This window comes from Rhinatrema bivittatum, chromosome 3 (assembly GCF_901001135.1).
Source record: "Rhinatrema bivittatum chromosome 3, aRhiBiv1.1, whole genome shotgun sequence".
In the NCBI taxonomy this organism is placed as follows: Eukaryota; Metazoa; Chordata; class Amphibia; order Gymnophiona; family Rhinatrematidae; genus Rhinatrema; species Rhinatrema bivittatum.
Window position 1 is genome coordinate 477323061 of NC_042617.1, and position 13111 is coordinate 477336171.

The following is a 13111-nucleotide window of genomic DNA, read 5'->3' on the forward strand; positions in this document are numbered from 1 at the left end:
GGTAACCCCAGAATGATAGGGTGCATAGCCTTCTCTAACACAAAGAAGGGAATTGACTCAGTATGGAGGGCTCCGGTGCAAAAGGTCACCGGTTCGGTGCAACAGATCACGTCACCCGGCAAAGGCTCTCCATGGATAGATGATAAGAGCAGTGGAACCTTCAAAGTGACGAGGGGAATCCTTAAATGTTCCACTAGGCGTCAAAGTATAAAATTGCCTCCTGCCCCTGAATCCACCAGGGTAAGAGTTTGAAATTCAGATGGTCCACAGATCAGGGAGACTGGGAGAGAGAGCGGAGGAGAGGGCATAGTAAGGCCTAAGAACAGTCCTCCCGCAGGACTTAGGCCCATCCGTTTTCTGGACGAATTGGGCATTTTGGGACATCGTGACCAGCTTGTCCACAGTACATACACAGGCCATGCCTCTTCCGACGTCTTCTCTCTTCTGAAGTCAGGTGACTGCGACCAAGTTGCATCAGTTCCTCTCCACTGGCGACAGGTATTGCTGGAACCATCCGGTGCAGGTTTAGCACGAATCTCCTTCTAAACCGGTCCTTTACTTGGCTTGAGTTCTTTCACCTTATCACGAAGCCGGTGGTCAATTCTAGTAGTCAAAGCCACTAGTTCATCCAGCGAGTCAGGTGTCTCACAAGCGGCCAGCTAGTCTTTCAAGCGAGTATCCAGACCTCTGAAGAAGAGGGTTTTCAGAGATTTGGGATCCCAGCATAATTCCGTAGCAAGAGTCTTGAACTCTATTGCAAAATCAGCCAGTGGTGGGTTGCCTTGCTTCAGGTCCACCAGAGCAGAACCAGCAACAGTCACTCGAGCAGGATGATCAAAAACAGATTTAAACAAATCCAGAAATCCATCAATATCCTGCAGAATTGGATCCTTATGTTCCCACAGCGTTGAGGCCCAAGACAAGGCCCTTCCATCAAGATAAGATAGAATATAAGTAGTCTTGGCATAGGCTGTGGGGAAGTGAGAAGGCTGTAATGCAAAATGCATGCAGCACTGATTTAGGAAACCTCTAGTTCTTTGAATCTATCCAGAGAAACGAATTGGAGCAGCCAGAGGTACCATAGTCTTTATAGTTACTTCAGTTAACTGACCTTCATTACTGGAAGTAGCGCTTTGATTCTTCTGTGTGTGCAGCTGATGGAACGCAGAAGTGAGTTTCTCCAGTGCGTCTTGTTGTTCAGCTATGCGCAGGGCCAGGCCCAGAATGGCCTGCAGGGCATTGAGCTATGCCAGATCCATGGAGTTAGCAATCTGTTTTAATGAGTGAGGTTTGGGTGGACCCTTGGACACTGTGGCAAATTTAACTCCATCAATGGAGGTGGAGTAAAGTCAAGTCACAGTCGAGGGCTCATGAAAAAAACTAAAAAATAAGGTTCTCTGTGCTGTGATAAGTGTGTTCTTCTCCTTAGTATCAATGTGACACTTTAATTTACTGCTTGCGGTGGAGAAAAATAAATGCATATTTTGACTTGATTAAAAGAAATCCACTTTTCTGATGGCCACACAATTTAGACATCCATAGCAAGGGGTGCCTAATGTTTTGCTGAGGTTGCTGACATATATAACTACAAATAAAGAAGTGGGATGAAAATGGATACTCATATTGGGTCCGATGCAATAATTGTGTGCTGAAAGTGGGTGCTGAACAGTCATCGCCCGCTTTCCTAATGCGCCCCTAGGTGCCCCTCCTGGGGGTGCCATGCAATATTTAAATTAGGGGGTCACAGGAAGTGCTAGGGTCGTTTGTGTGCCCCTAGTGCCTCCTTGATAATAAGAGCTCGCGAGCGTCAGCCATCTGCCAGATTGGAAAAGAGAAGCCAAATTTATCAGCATCAGTTTTCCTAAACGGCAGACAGCCAGGGATTCAGGAAACGGACACTCAGTTGACAAACGTCCGTTTCCTGCACCTGACTGCCAGCGTTTTGTTTTTTTTACTTTTTAAAAAATTGTTTTTTGAAAGATTCCTTCCTCCTATTTAATATATTGCAACAATATTAAGTAGGAGGCTGTACAGCAAAGCAGTTTTTTCAGCTGTTCTGTACTACTTTTAGGAGCTCTCAGCAATTAATGGCAAGCAGGCGTTAATTTCTGAGCACAAAAATATGCATCTTAGATGTACTTTTTTTCTTTTTTTGCATGCAAAGTGAATAGTTAATAGCCTCATTCATTGCATATGGGGATTACCTAGCCCCTATACAACCCGCATCTAATTGCTGGTTATACAGTGCACTCGGCTGAGTGCATTATATTGCATCGGCCCCATTGAGCACCTACTGCAATTGGGCACTGGATGCAATAAACGGTTGAGAGCCATGAATCCACAATTCTCCTTTTGCACGCTAGAGATGTGAATCGTGTCCTCGATCGTCTTAACGATCGATTTCGGCTGGGAGGGGGAGGGAATCGTATTGTTGCCGTTTGGGTGTGTAAAGTATCGTGAAAATCGTTAAAATCGTGAGCCGGCACACTAAAACCCCCTAAAACCCACCCTGACCCTTTAAATTAAATCCCCCACCCTCCCGAACCCCCCCCCCCCCAAATGCCTTAAATTACCTGGGGGTCCAGCGGCACACTAAAACACGGCAACTAAAACCCCCTAAAACCCACCCCGACCCTTTAAATTAAATCCCCCCCCAAATGCCTTAAATTACCTGGGGGTCCGTAGCGGCGGTCCATAGCTTAAATTACCTCCGTAGCAGCGGTCCGTAGCTAAATCGGGGGAAGGGGGAGAGCAGGAAAACCGGCACACTAAACCGTGTAGTCTTCAGCCGGCGCCATTTTGCAAAATGGCCGCCACAAAATGGCGGCGGCCATAGACCAAAACGATTCGACGCAGGAGGTCATTCTGGACCCCCGCTGGACTTTTGGCAAGTCTTGTGGGGGTCAGGAGGCCCCCCCAAGCTGGCCAAAAGTTCCTGGGGGTCCAGCGGGGGTCAAGGAGCGATTTCCTGCCGAGAATCGTTTTCCGTACGGAAAATGGCGCCGGCAGGAGATCGACTGCAGGAGGTCGTTCAGCGGGGGTCAGGAACCCTCGCTGAACGACCTCCTGCAGTCGATCTCCTGCCGGCGCCATTTTCCGTACGGAAAACGATTCGCGGCAGGAAATCGCTCCTTGACCCCCGCTGGACCCCCAGGAACTTTTGGCCAGCTTGGGGGGGCCTCCTGACCCCCACAAGACTTGCCAAAAGTCCAGCGGGGGTCCGGAACAACCTCCTGCGTCGAATCGTTTTGGTCTATGGCCGCCGCCATTTTGCGGTGGCCATTTTGCAAAATGGCGCCGGCTGAAGACTACACGGTTTAGTGTGCCGGTTTTCCTGCTCTCCCCCTTCCCCCGATTTAGCTACGGACCGCCGCTACGGAGGTAATTTAAGCTATGGACCGCCGCTACGGACCCCCAGGTAATTTAAGGCATTTGGGGGGGGTTCGGGAGGGGGGGGATTTAATTTAAAGGGTTGGGGTGGGTTTTAGGGGGTTTTAGTGTGCCGTGTTTTAGTGTGCCGCTGGACCCCCAGGTAAGTTAAGGCATTTGGGGGGGGGTTCGGGAGGGTGGGGGATATAATTTAAAGGGTCGGGGGTGGGTTTTAGGGTGTTTTAGTGTGCCGGTTTTCCTGCCCTCCCTTCCCCCGATTTACGATTTTTTGACGATAAATCGGGGGAATTGGTATTGTATCGTGGCCCTAACGATTTTTGACGATTTAAAATATATCGGACGATATTTTAAATCGTCAAAAAACGATTCACATCCACGCCCTTTTTAACGCTGCCTCTCATTCAAATATTGTACTGTGCTCCCAGGGGATTTGGCTGCATGTATATTAAGAGAACGGGTGCTGAATAATACTACCACCCATTTTACTGCATCAGCCCCAGAATGATTACAGTTTCTTCTGCTACTAGCACTCCAAAACACAGCTGGGACACAGTAGCTACAATAGCACATCTTGATTTTTCCTTTAAACCTAAATATTTTTATAAGCTTTTTCTAACTCTGAACTTTTAAACAAAGAATGTCAGAATTTCTGCCTTATCTCTCTGAAAGTGAATAGAGGAATGATTGAAAAAATGCTGACTCCTTATAGTTTCACTTTCACCTAAAAATGATGAAGTCATGACATTCGACTGGGATAGGCTGATTGAAACGTGCTTCAAAATGATTGGTCCTGCTTCTTTCTTGATTATCCTCAACTGGTTCTGTGGTACCTGGCTTGAAGTACAAAACAAAAAGTCACTATTTTGTTTCCACCTGAAATGTGAATGCACTGAACCGAATGAATAAAAAATGATTTGGAATTCAAAGAGTACATCATTATTTTGGATTAGTTGCAATGAACTAAAACAAAAATCCACTCATTCATTGCATTTTCCTAATCTGATTCAAATGAATGCACACTCCTAATTTAAGATATGAAGCAGATACTTTTCAATTTGATTTACCTGGGTAAATAGGTATTTACCTGGTTATGGTTATAAGTATTTGTGGGTTTTCACAGCTCACATACTTCTATCTGCATTTCAAATAAACATTCCTGGGGGTATATTTAGTTTGGGCGAATACACTATGGGGTAGATTTTATAATTCACCAGGCACGAACAAAAGTGTGCTGGATTTTATAAGATACGTGCGTAGCCGCGCGTATCTTATAAAATCCAGGGTCAGCGCGTGCAAGGGGGTGCACATTTGTGCTGTTCCCTCCAACATACATATATAGTTTTACCTGCATAGATTTGTAGGTATTTCTGCGGTAGGATTAGATTGGGGGAGGCACATTGTTTTGCTATAAAAGGTATCTCCACAAAAAGCAGCTGCAAATTTGTGCAGATACTTTTGAGGGGATCAATAATCAAAGCAAAACTATCCTTGTGTATTTGTTTCAATTATTGTGGCAAGCCCCACATGTAACTACCCACAGTGTTTGCTAAACTATGGGTAGACTGATTATCTACCCCTAATTGATGTAATTCGGGGTGGTGGCCATATCATTGTGGATGATTACTAGTTTCATAGTAGGGAAAAACATTAGCTATATTCATGGTAGCCTGGGATCACAATGCAAAAAGATAACTGTTAAATGGAGAATTAGTACTGACTGAAGGTCAGAGCATTAATGAGTTATGACTGTCCTGACTAGATTTAGGCAGCATATTGTCCTGGAGAGACAGAGTTGTCCAGGACTGTTAGACAACACATCTTTATCGGTTAATGCAAAAAATATGGAGACTACAAAATCTGATATAAACTATAAAAGTCAGGACTCAATCTAGTGCAGCCAAAGTAATTCCAAGTCCTTCTCTTATATTTCTAAATAGAAACTTTTTTTTCTAACTTTCTATAATTTGAATAATTGTGGGTTGTTTTATATAAATCCTTCTGATGTAATTTTTTAGCCAAATTACCATTTAAAAAGTTGACTTTTGTGATGGTATCTTTAACCTATAACACTACTCCAACAGTTGTTATCCAGTGAATATATATTACCACTACTGCTTCTAGGCAAAGAAAGGTGGATCAGCAGGACTATACTGTTCTATCTAATGTCAACTGTCTCCTCTTCTTGCTTGACATCTCAAAATTTCAATATCATTGAACAGTCATGATGAGCCTGCTGTTACCAGAAATAAAACATCATGTTGCCATGAAGCATTATGATGACTGGCATGCTGCAGTACCGATTTGGGAGAGGGGCTGGTCACTGCTGTACATCATGCGACAGCTACAGAAAAGTAATGAGCAATATGCTGGAGAACAAAGAAGCTGGCTGTCTACCTGCTGGCAACGTGTTTCAGGAAGATGATGGCATATGAAGAGCATCAGAGTGATTCCCGTGTTGATTAAGTGAGCATGCTTTATGAAATATTAATTTATTGACAATAAATTGTGCATTACCATGCTGATTAATGCCAGAGTTAAAAGTAGCTAACTCTTGCATATTCCAGTAACAGTAAAGACACAAGTTAATTCTAGAATAGTTGCGAAGCACATTGTTAGATACCAAAATATATTACTACAGTAACCTTGAGTAAAATGGTTTGGCTATATATTGTGTAACTTGCCAATTAATTACTTTGCATACCAATGTTCTGGCCACTGAGTTGAAGCTACATTTAAAATATAAAATATACATAGTTCATTGATATCATTGGAAGCCACTATAGTAATATTTGCTATAATATTTGATATATATATAATTTGGCTGAGAAAAGATGTAGAAAGAACAACAACAACAACAAAAAAATTACTGCGCTGTTATTTTGCATTTGGTAAGAGTTTATCATTTAATTTTCTGTTAAACTTGCCCATGCCCTGAATTCACAGTTGCTTGCAGTGTGCTAGAGTCATGTTTTATGGCATAGAGAGATGTTGCAGTCACCACTGGATATCCTCATTTCTGCTTCCTGTAAGATCAGTTCCAACTGGGATGTTAGAACTGGTTTTTACATGTATTTATGTATTTGTTTTTATTCCTTGGAAGCCGTTTCTCTTCAGCACCCAGCAAAATGGAACTGCTCCATTCCAGCATATCTCTAAAATGATAGGGAAAGACTAAAGCTGAAAACTGCTGCTTCCAATTATCTACATATATTGCAATTAATTTACAGCATCAATTAGAAAGTATTTATTAAAATTGATAGAATAATCGATTGATGCTAAAGTATTTAATTAGTGTAACAAGTGCTCTTGTTACAATGGTACAAATATTGGCTAATGACTATAATGTTTCTCCTTCTTAAACACATTTTAAAAATATTTTAAATACTCATAACTCATTCCTGACTGATAATCACACAAATACCCATATATAAACTTAGAGGGTAATATTCAGCACTACCTAACCCGATAAGTTAGGACTTATCCATCTAAGTAGTGGCGACTGAATATCCAGCCCTGCGGATCAGCCACCAGTTAGCTGGCTAATTAGTTATCTTGCTAAATAGTTAACAGGCTATGTGGTGGGTGGGGTGTAGATGTTCTGGGGAGGTGCCGACTTTGACAGATAACTTATCTAGCAAACTTGGAAAATTCAGAGTTAGCCAGATATCTTATATGGCTAAGGCCTAGATTTATCAATCTGCTGTAAATATCGCATGCAATAGGAAAAGGGGCGTGTTTTATGGTAATAGCCTCATTATCACAATGTGTGCTTTGCATAGGAATTACTGCAAAATGTGTTAACTTTTTGCACCAATACCTACATAATTATATTTTTCTACCTGCAAATTCAGAGAGAGAGAGAGAGAGACAGACTAGCTGCAAGAGACTTGTAGTAGTTAGCTATTTATGGGGGTCATTTTCGTAGCGTAGATCGGGGCAAGTCGGGGTGGAGTCGGTCCCAGAAGAGGAGGAGTCGGGGTGTCGTCGGGGCGTATGCAGTGGAAACTTCGCTGGTGGCGAAAAGGTAAGAACCCTTTTCGCTGTCAGTAGCGTGCCCAATATCACTAGCTTGAATGATGGCACTATTGGGTGCGAAAGCCGGCAGCAATCGCACAGCGGAGGTGCAATCGCTGCTGGCTTTCACAGGCCCCCCCCATTACCACCGGATTCCCTAAGGTCTGTGACCTTAGAAAATCCAGGCCTATATCACTATAGGAGGCCTACCTAGTAACTTGTGGTGAGGGTTAGGTAGTAGTGAGGGGTTAGGGTAGTGATGAGATTTGTACAATGTTTTCTCATCCTAGCTTGATGGACTCTCTCTACCTGGGTAACATTAAGCTAGGTTGAGAGACATTGTACAAATCTTATCTTTGTGTGAGTTTCCTCACTCCAAAGGACATCAAATCTTCACAAGAGTGTACTGTTCTGTTTGTACGTCTCACCCTGCATATAAAGGTGGTCTACCTAAACCTCACCTCGAGTTACTAGGTGGGCCTCCTATAGTAGTAGGGATATGAATCGTTTTTTGACGATTTAAAAAAATCATCCGATCTTTTTTAAATCGTCAAAAATCAGTACAGTGTGCAATACAATAGAAATTTTCACAATTTATCGTGAAAAATCATTACTCCCGTTAGTGTCCACTAACGGGAGTTATTTGGGGGGAGGGTGGGAAAACCAGAACACCAAAACATCCCCTAAACCCACCCCGACCCTATACAACTAATCCCTTACCTTCCCCCTGCTTTTTGTGGAGATACCTTTTATAGCAAAACAATGTGCCTCCCCCAATCTAATCCTACCCCAGAAATACTTACAAATCTATGCAGGTAAAACTATATATGTATGTCAACAATGCACATACATTTATCTGCATAGAAAGTGGCAATAATCACACAGTCTATTTTCATGAGTAAGACAGCATTTTACCCTCCGAAACAGCTCTTTTTCAAATCCATTATTTATTTATTTATTTATTTATTTATTTATTTGCATTTCATATTCACATCAAAAGACAAAAAATTATAAGGTGGATAACAGTGTAATAGAATATATCAAGAAAAAAAAAAAGTTATCACATCAACTATAGTCAACTAAAGGAGACCTGTGAGGGAAGGGATTAATCCAAATGAAAAATCTAGGAGCAGATATGACAACATAATTTTAGAAAATTGATATTTATTGACTAGCTGACTAGCTGAAACAAACAAGCACATCAAGATCAAGCTGTCTTAACTAGGTGTCTCTAGGTAAACATCAACTTTTTAGAGTCTAATAAGGATCTCAATGGACTACAGTCAAAGAAAGCAGACATCACACCTGCAAATATAATTGTTTGCAAGATGTCATAAAAATTTTGTCAACAAGAGCCCTAGTCTTTCTGACATTGCTAGAAAAAAATATTTTTCTACTCTTGTGTTACTTTACACAGGTCTGGAAAAACCCAGCTCTGACCTATAAATTTTAAGGGTCCTGTTAATTTTAAAAGGAGCATGCGGCCGGCCGCCGTCCAGGTGCATGCAGTTCCTGGAGTGCACACACATGGACGCGCCGATTTTGTAAGATGCGTTCGCCGGCAAGTGCATGTTATAAAATCTGATGGCTGCATACACATGTGTGGGCAGTGTACACGGGGGGGGGGGGGGGAATTTTCAGTAAATATGCACGGCGATGCAATCGGACCTCCCCCAGTACCCTCCCAATCCGCTCCAATTAAGGAGCGGACTGGGAGGGAACTTCCCTACCCCCCTACCTAATCTTCTTCCCTCTTCCCCTCTCCTGTCCTCCCTAACCCCTAACCCCTTCCTATCTGCTTACATTCTTCTTGTTATATTACTTACCGCTCCTCTAGAGCTGTCTCAGCCCACCCCCGTCCCACCCCTCCCTCCTCCATGCCCCCCAGCCTGCCCGTTTGGAGAGGACCGGAATTTGTGCACATACCTGGGTTTACATGCATGGCCAGGCCCGTTCTAAAATGTATGCGGTGAGCGTAAGGCCCAGCCACGAGCGCAAACCCTGGTTTTTACACTCACAGGCCTTTGAAAATCCGGGCTTAATTGTTTGTTCCTAGAAATCAAGTGTACCATGGTATTCGAATCCTGCTCAAAAACAAGAGTCACAAGCAACAAAGCTCTCAAAGTCTTTTCCTGTACAGATTTCTCAAGAAACCAGAGAAATCTAAACTGTTCTTAGAAACTTTGCCATCATGTTGAGATCCTTCTTGTATCCTTCCCTCTTCTCTTTGATGACAAATAGTAGATCTTGCTAATAGGTAGTGATGATTTAGATGGAATTTTAAAATTTTTCTTCAAATAATTTTTAAAGTTCTCGAGGGGGAACAATGTAGCTGGTATTGGAAAATTCAAAAAATTTAAGTTCAAATGTATAGAGAAAATTTCCAACTGCTTCCCCTTGTGATGCATTGGGCCATTTTATTTCAAAGCTTGGCTACACTGAACAATTTAATCTCAGTAATGGACTGTTCCAGGATTGCAATTTTCCCTTCGTATTACAAAGAAATATACCCTGCCGCTGTGACAGAAGTTGAGCAAACTTGATAAAACAACAATTTCTATGAAAAAGAGCATTAGTGGTTTGCTGAGTGCCTTAACTGTTAGTAGAGTATTAACATAGGAAAGATAGTAGGTCATCTATCAAATACTGCCATGCAATAACATATGCAATAGCAATATCCTGCATTCCTGGTTTTAAGGAAGCTTGGTAAACTAGGGTCTCAGTCCTGAGTCCTCCACTAGAATCAGCAGTAGGAAAGCCACAGGAAAAGGGATGTCAAACTCTCAACCTGATTCCAGGCCTCACATTCCTAAGTGAGGTTACCACCCCAAATGCAATGCAAGCCATCATGGAATAGATGGAATAGTATACTACATCACTGACTCAGAGTAAGAGGTAGCATCAGCATCCAAGATGGTGTCATGGGCTAGGAGACAATGTTCTTTTGCGGGGTGATAACCAGCCAAATAATACATCACAGGAAGGGATTTTGCTGGGTACTTGTGACCTGGATTAACTACTATTGGTGATGGAATGCTGGATTTAATGTAATTGTGTTCAGACTTAAAATATTAAATTTTCCATATTCTTATGAAGACAGAAACCCAGACAGCTATAAGCTATGGTTCATGAACTCACTGTAGCATTAAAAAAGAAAAAAATGGAAAACAAAAAAAAAAAATTGGAGTCTCCCTAGGCCTTTCATTTCTACCATCCATCCCTCCGCCTGAAAAACTTCCAGGGCCATAATCTTCCCTGGCTCCTGCTTATACACAGGTGGGATCTAATGATGAGGCCTAGGCTCTGGTCAAATCCTGAGGCTTCCATAGGCCTAGGATGCAGATGCCTGCCACAACCTCAGTCAAAGCCCTATGCAAGGCCCAGGCTTGAAGGCTGAATCCCAATGCCAGGGCCTAGGCCTAGGCCTGGGTCCAGGATTGATGCTTGGGCCTGTCCAGAGACTGGATCCTGATGCCTGGGCCATGGTCTATGCCAGGGCCTGGGCCTAAGCCCAATGTCAGGGCATGGACCCAGGCCCAGGCCCACCACAGCCTCAGTCTAGGCCAGAGCCCAAACAGAGGCCTGACACTGGGACCCAGTCTACAGGCTGGGTCCTGACATCTGGGCCTCAGTTTAGGCCCAGGCCCAAAGCTGAGACCTGGGCTGGAGGCCAGGTCTTGACACCTGGGCCTTGGCCCAGGGTCAGAAATAGGCCCGGAAAATGGAGGCCAGGCCTCTGCTATCTTCTTTCTTCTTTGTTGAAATGATGCCATCCACTGGGGATGCACCTGAATAAATTAACCCTGGCACATCATCCTCACCACAGAGAGATAGTTTGTTGTATAGCAATTAATTGAATTACCATTCAACAAAACGGCACCTTCCACCGAGGAGAATATGCCAGAGTTAATTTACTCTGACACATCTCCAGTGGACAACATCATTTCAAGAAAGAAGAAGGTGGTCCTATAAGACCTGGGTTCCAGAGGCTGGCCTGGGCCAGACCTTGGGCTGAAGCCCCAGCATCGGGACCTGGCCTCTAGGCTGAGACCTGGTATCAGGCCAGAGTCCAGGCCCTGGCCTAGGCCGAGGCTCAAGTAATGGCAGCCAGCCTCCAGGCTTCAGGGTCAGGACTACAGACCTGGCCCCAGTATCATGCCAGTGCCCATGCTCTGGCCTAGGCTGAGGCCCAGCCATTGGGCATTGGGCAATTCTTGCTGACTAATGTTTCTATGAATTACCAAATAATGTTAATGTCAGTGGTGACCTCACTCTGAAACTCTGAAGATCTTTCTGCTGTTTGAAACTAATTTCTAACCAAGATGTTAGGGCCTCAGTTTCTGTTTTCCCACTTTTGTTTCCTCTGTGAGTAAAGTGTCAAGAAGTACTTTATATCCCTGTCTAAAATGTTAATACTGAACATAAGGACATAAGAAGTTGCTGTACTGGGTCAGAGTAAGGGTCCACCAAGGCCAGTATCATATTTCCAATAGTGGCAAACCCACTAGGATACAAGTACCTGACAAGTACCCAAACATTAAATAGATCCCATTATACTAATCCTGGTAATAAGCAGTGGCTATTTCATAAGTCAACTTGATTAATAGCAGTTTATGGACTTCTCTTCCAAGAACTTGTCCAAACCTTTTTTAAACCCAAATAAGCTATGTACCTTACCATACCCTCTGGCAACAATTCCACAGCTTAATTATGTGTTAGGTAAATAATAATTTCTTCACTTTGTTTTAAATGTACTACTTACTAACTTCATGGCGTGCCCCCTAGTCCTTATATTATCTGAGAACGTAAACAATTGATTTACATTTACCAGTTCTAGACTTCTCATGATTTTGTAGACCTCCATCATATCCGTCCTCAGTTGTCTTTTCTCCAAGTAGAACAACCCTAACCTCTTTTTCCTTTCCTCATAGGTGCCATTTCATCCCCTTTATCATTGGAGTCGCCCCTCTCTATACCTTCTTTAGTGCATCAATATCTGTTTTGAGATGTGGTGACCAGAAATGACAACAGTACTCAAGGTGTGGTCTCACCATGGAGCTATGCAGAAACATTATTCACCATTCCCTTCCTGATAAATCTTAACAATCTGTTTGCTTTTTTAACTGACTCAGCACACCGAGCCAACAATGCCAATGAATTGTCCACTATGATGTCTTTTAACTGCGTGGTAACTCCTAACATGAAACCTAACATCGTGTAAGTACAGCATGGATTATTTTTCCCTATAAGTATTAGAGAAGTGCAGTGATACTGCACTTGGTTCAGGCTTCATTTTCAGCCCACTGAGGGAAATTTAGTTTTTCTCGTGGTTCAGACTTTTTTTGGGGGGATGCCGATTTTTGGGTTAGTTTTGTTTTTCGGGTCCTCCGAACCAAGATGAATTAGACAATTTAGTTGAAATTGTCTAATTCATCCAAAATGAATGCACATCCCTAATAAACATCAGTTTGCACTTGCCCACATTAAATTTCATCTGCCATTTGCACACCGAGTTTTACAGTCTCACATGGTCCTCTTGCAATTTATCACTAACCACCTGTGATTTAACTACTCTGAATAATTTGGTGTCATTTGCAAATTTGATCACCTTACGTATCATTCCCCTTTGCAGATCATTTATAAATATATTTAAAACCTCTTGTCCAAATACAGATGCTTGAGGCACTTCACTGTTTACCTCTCTCCA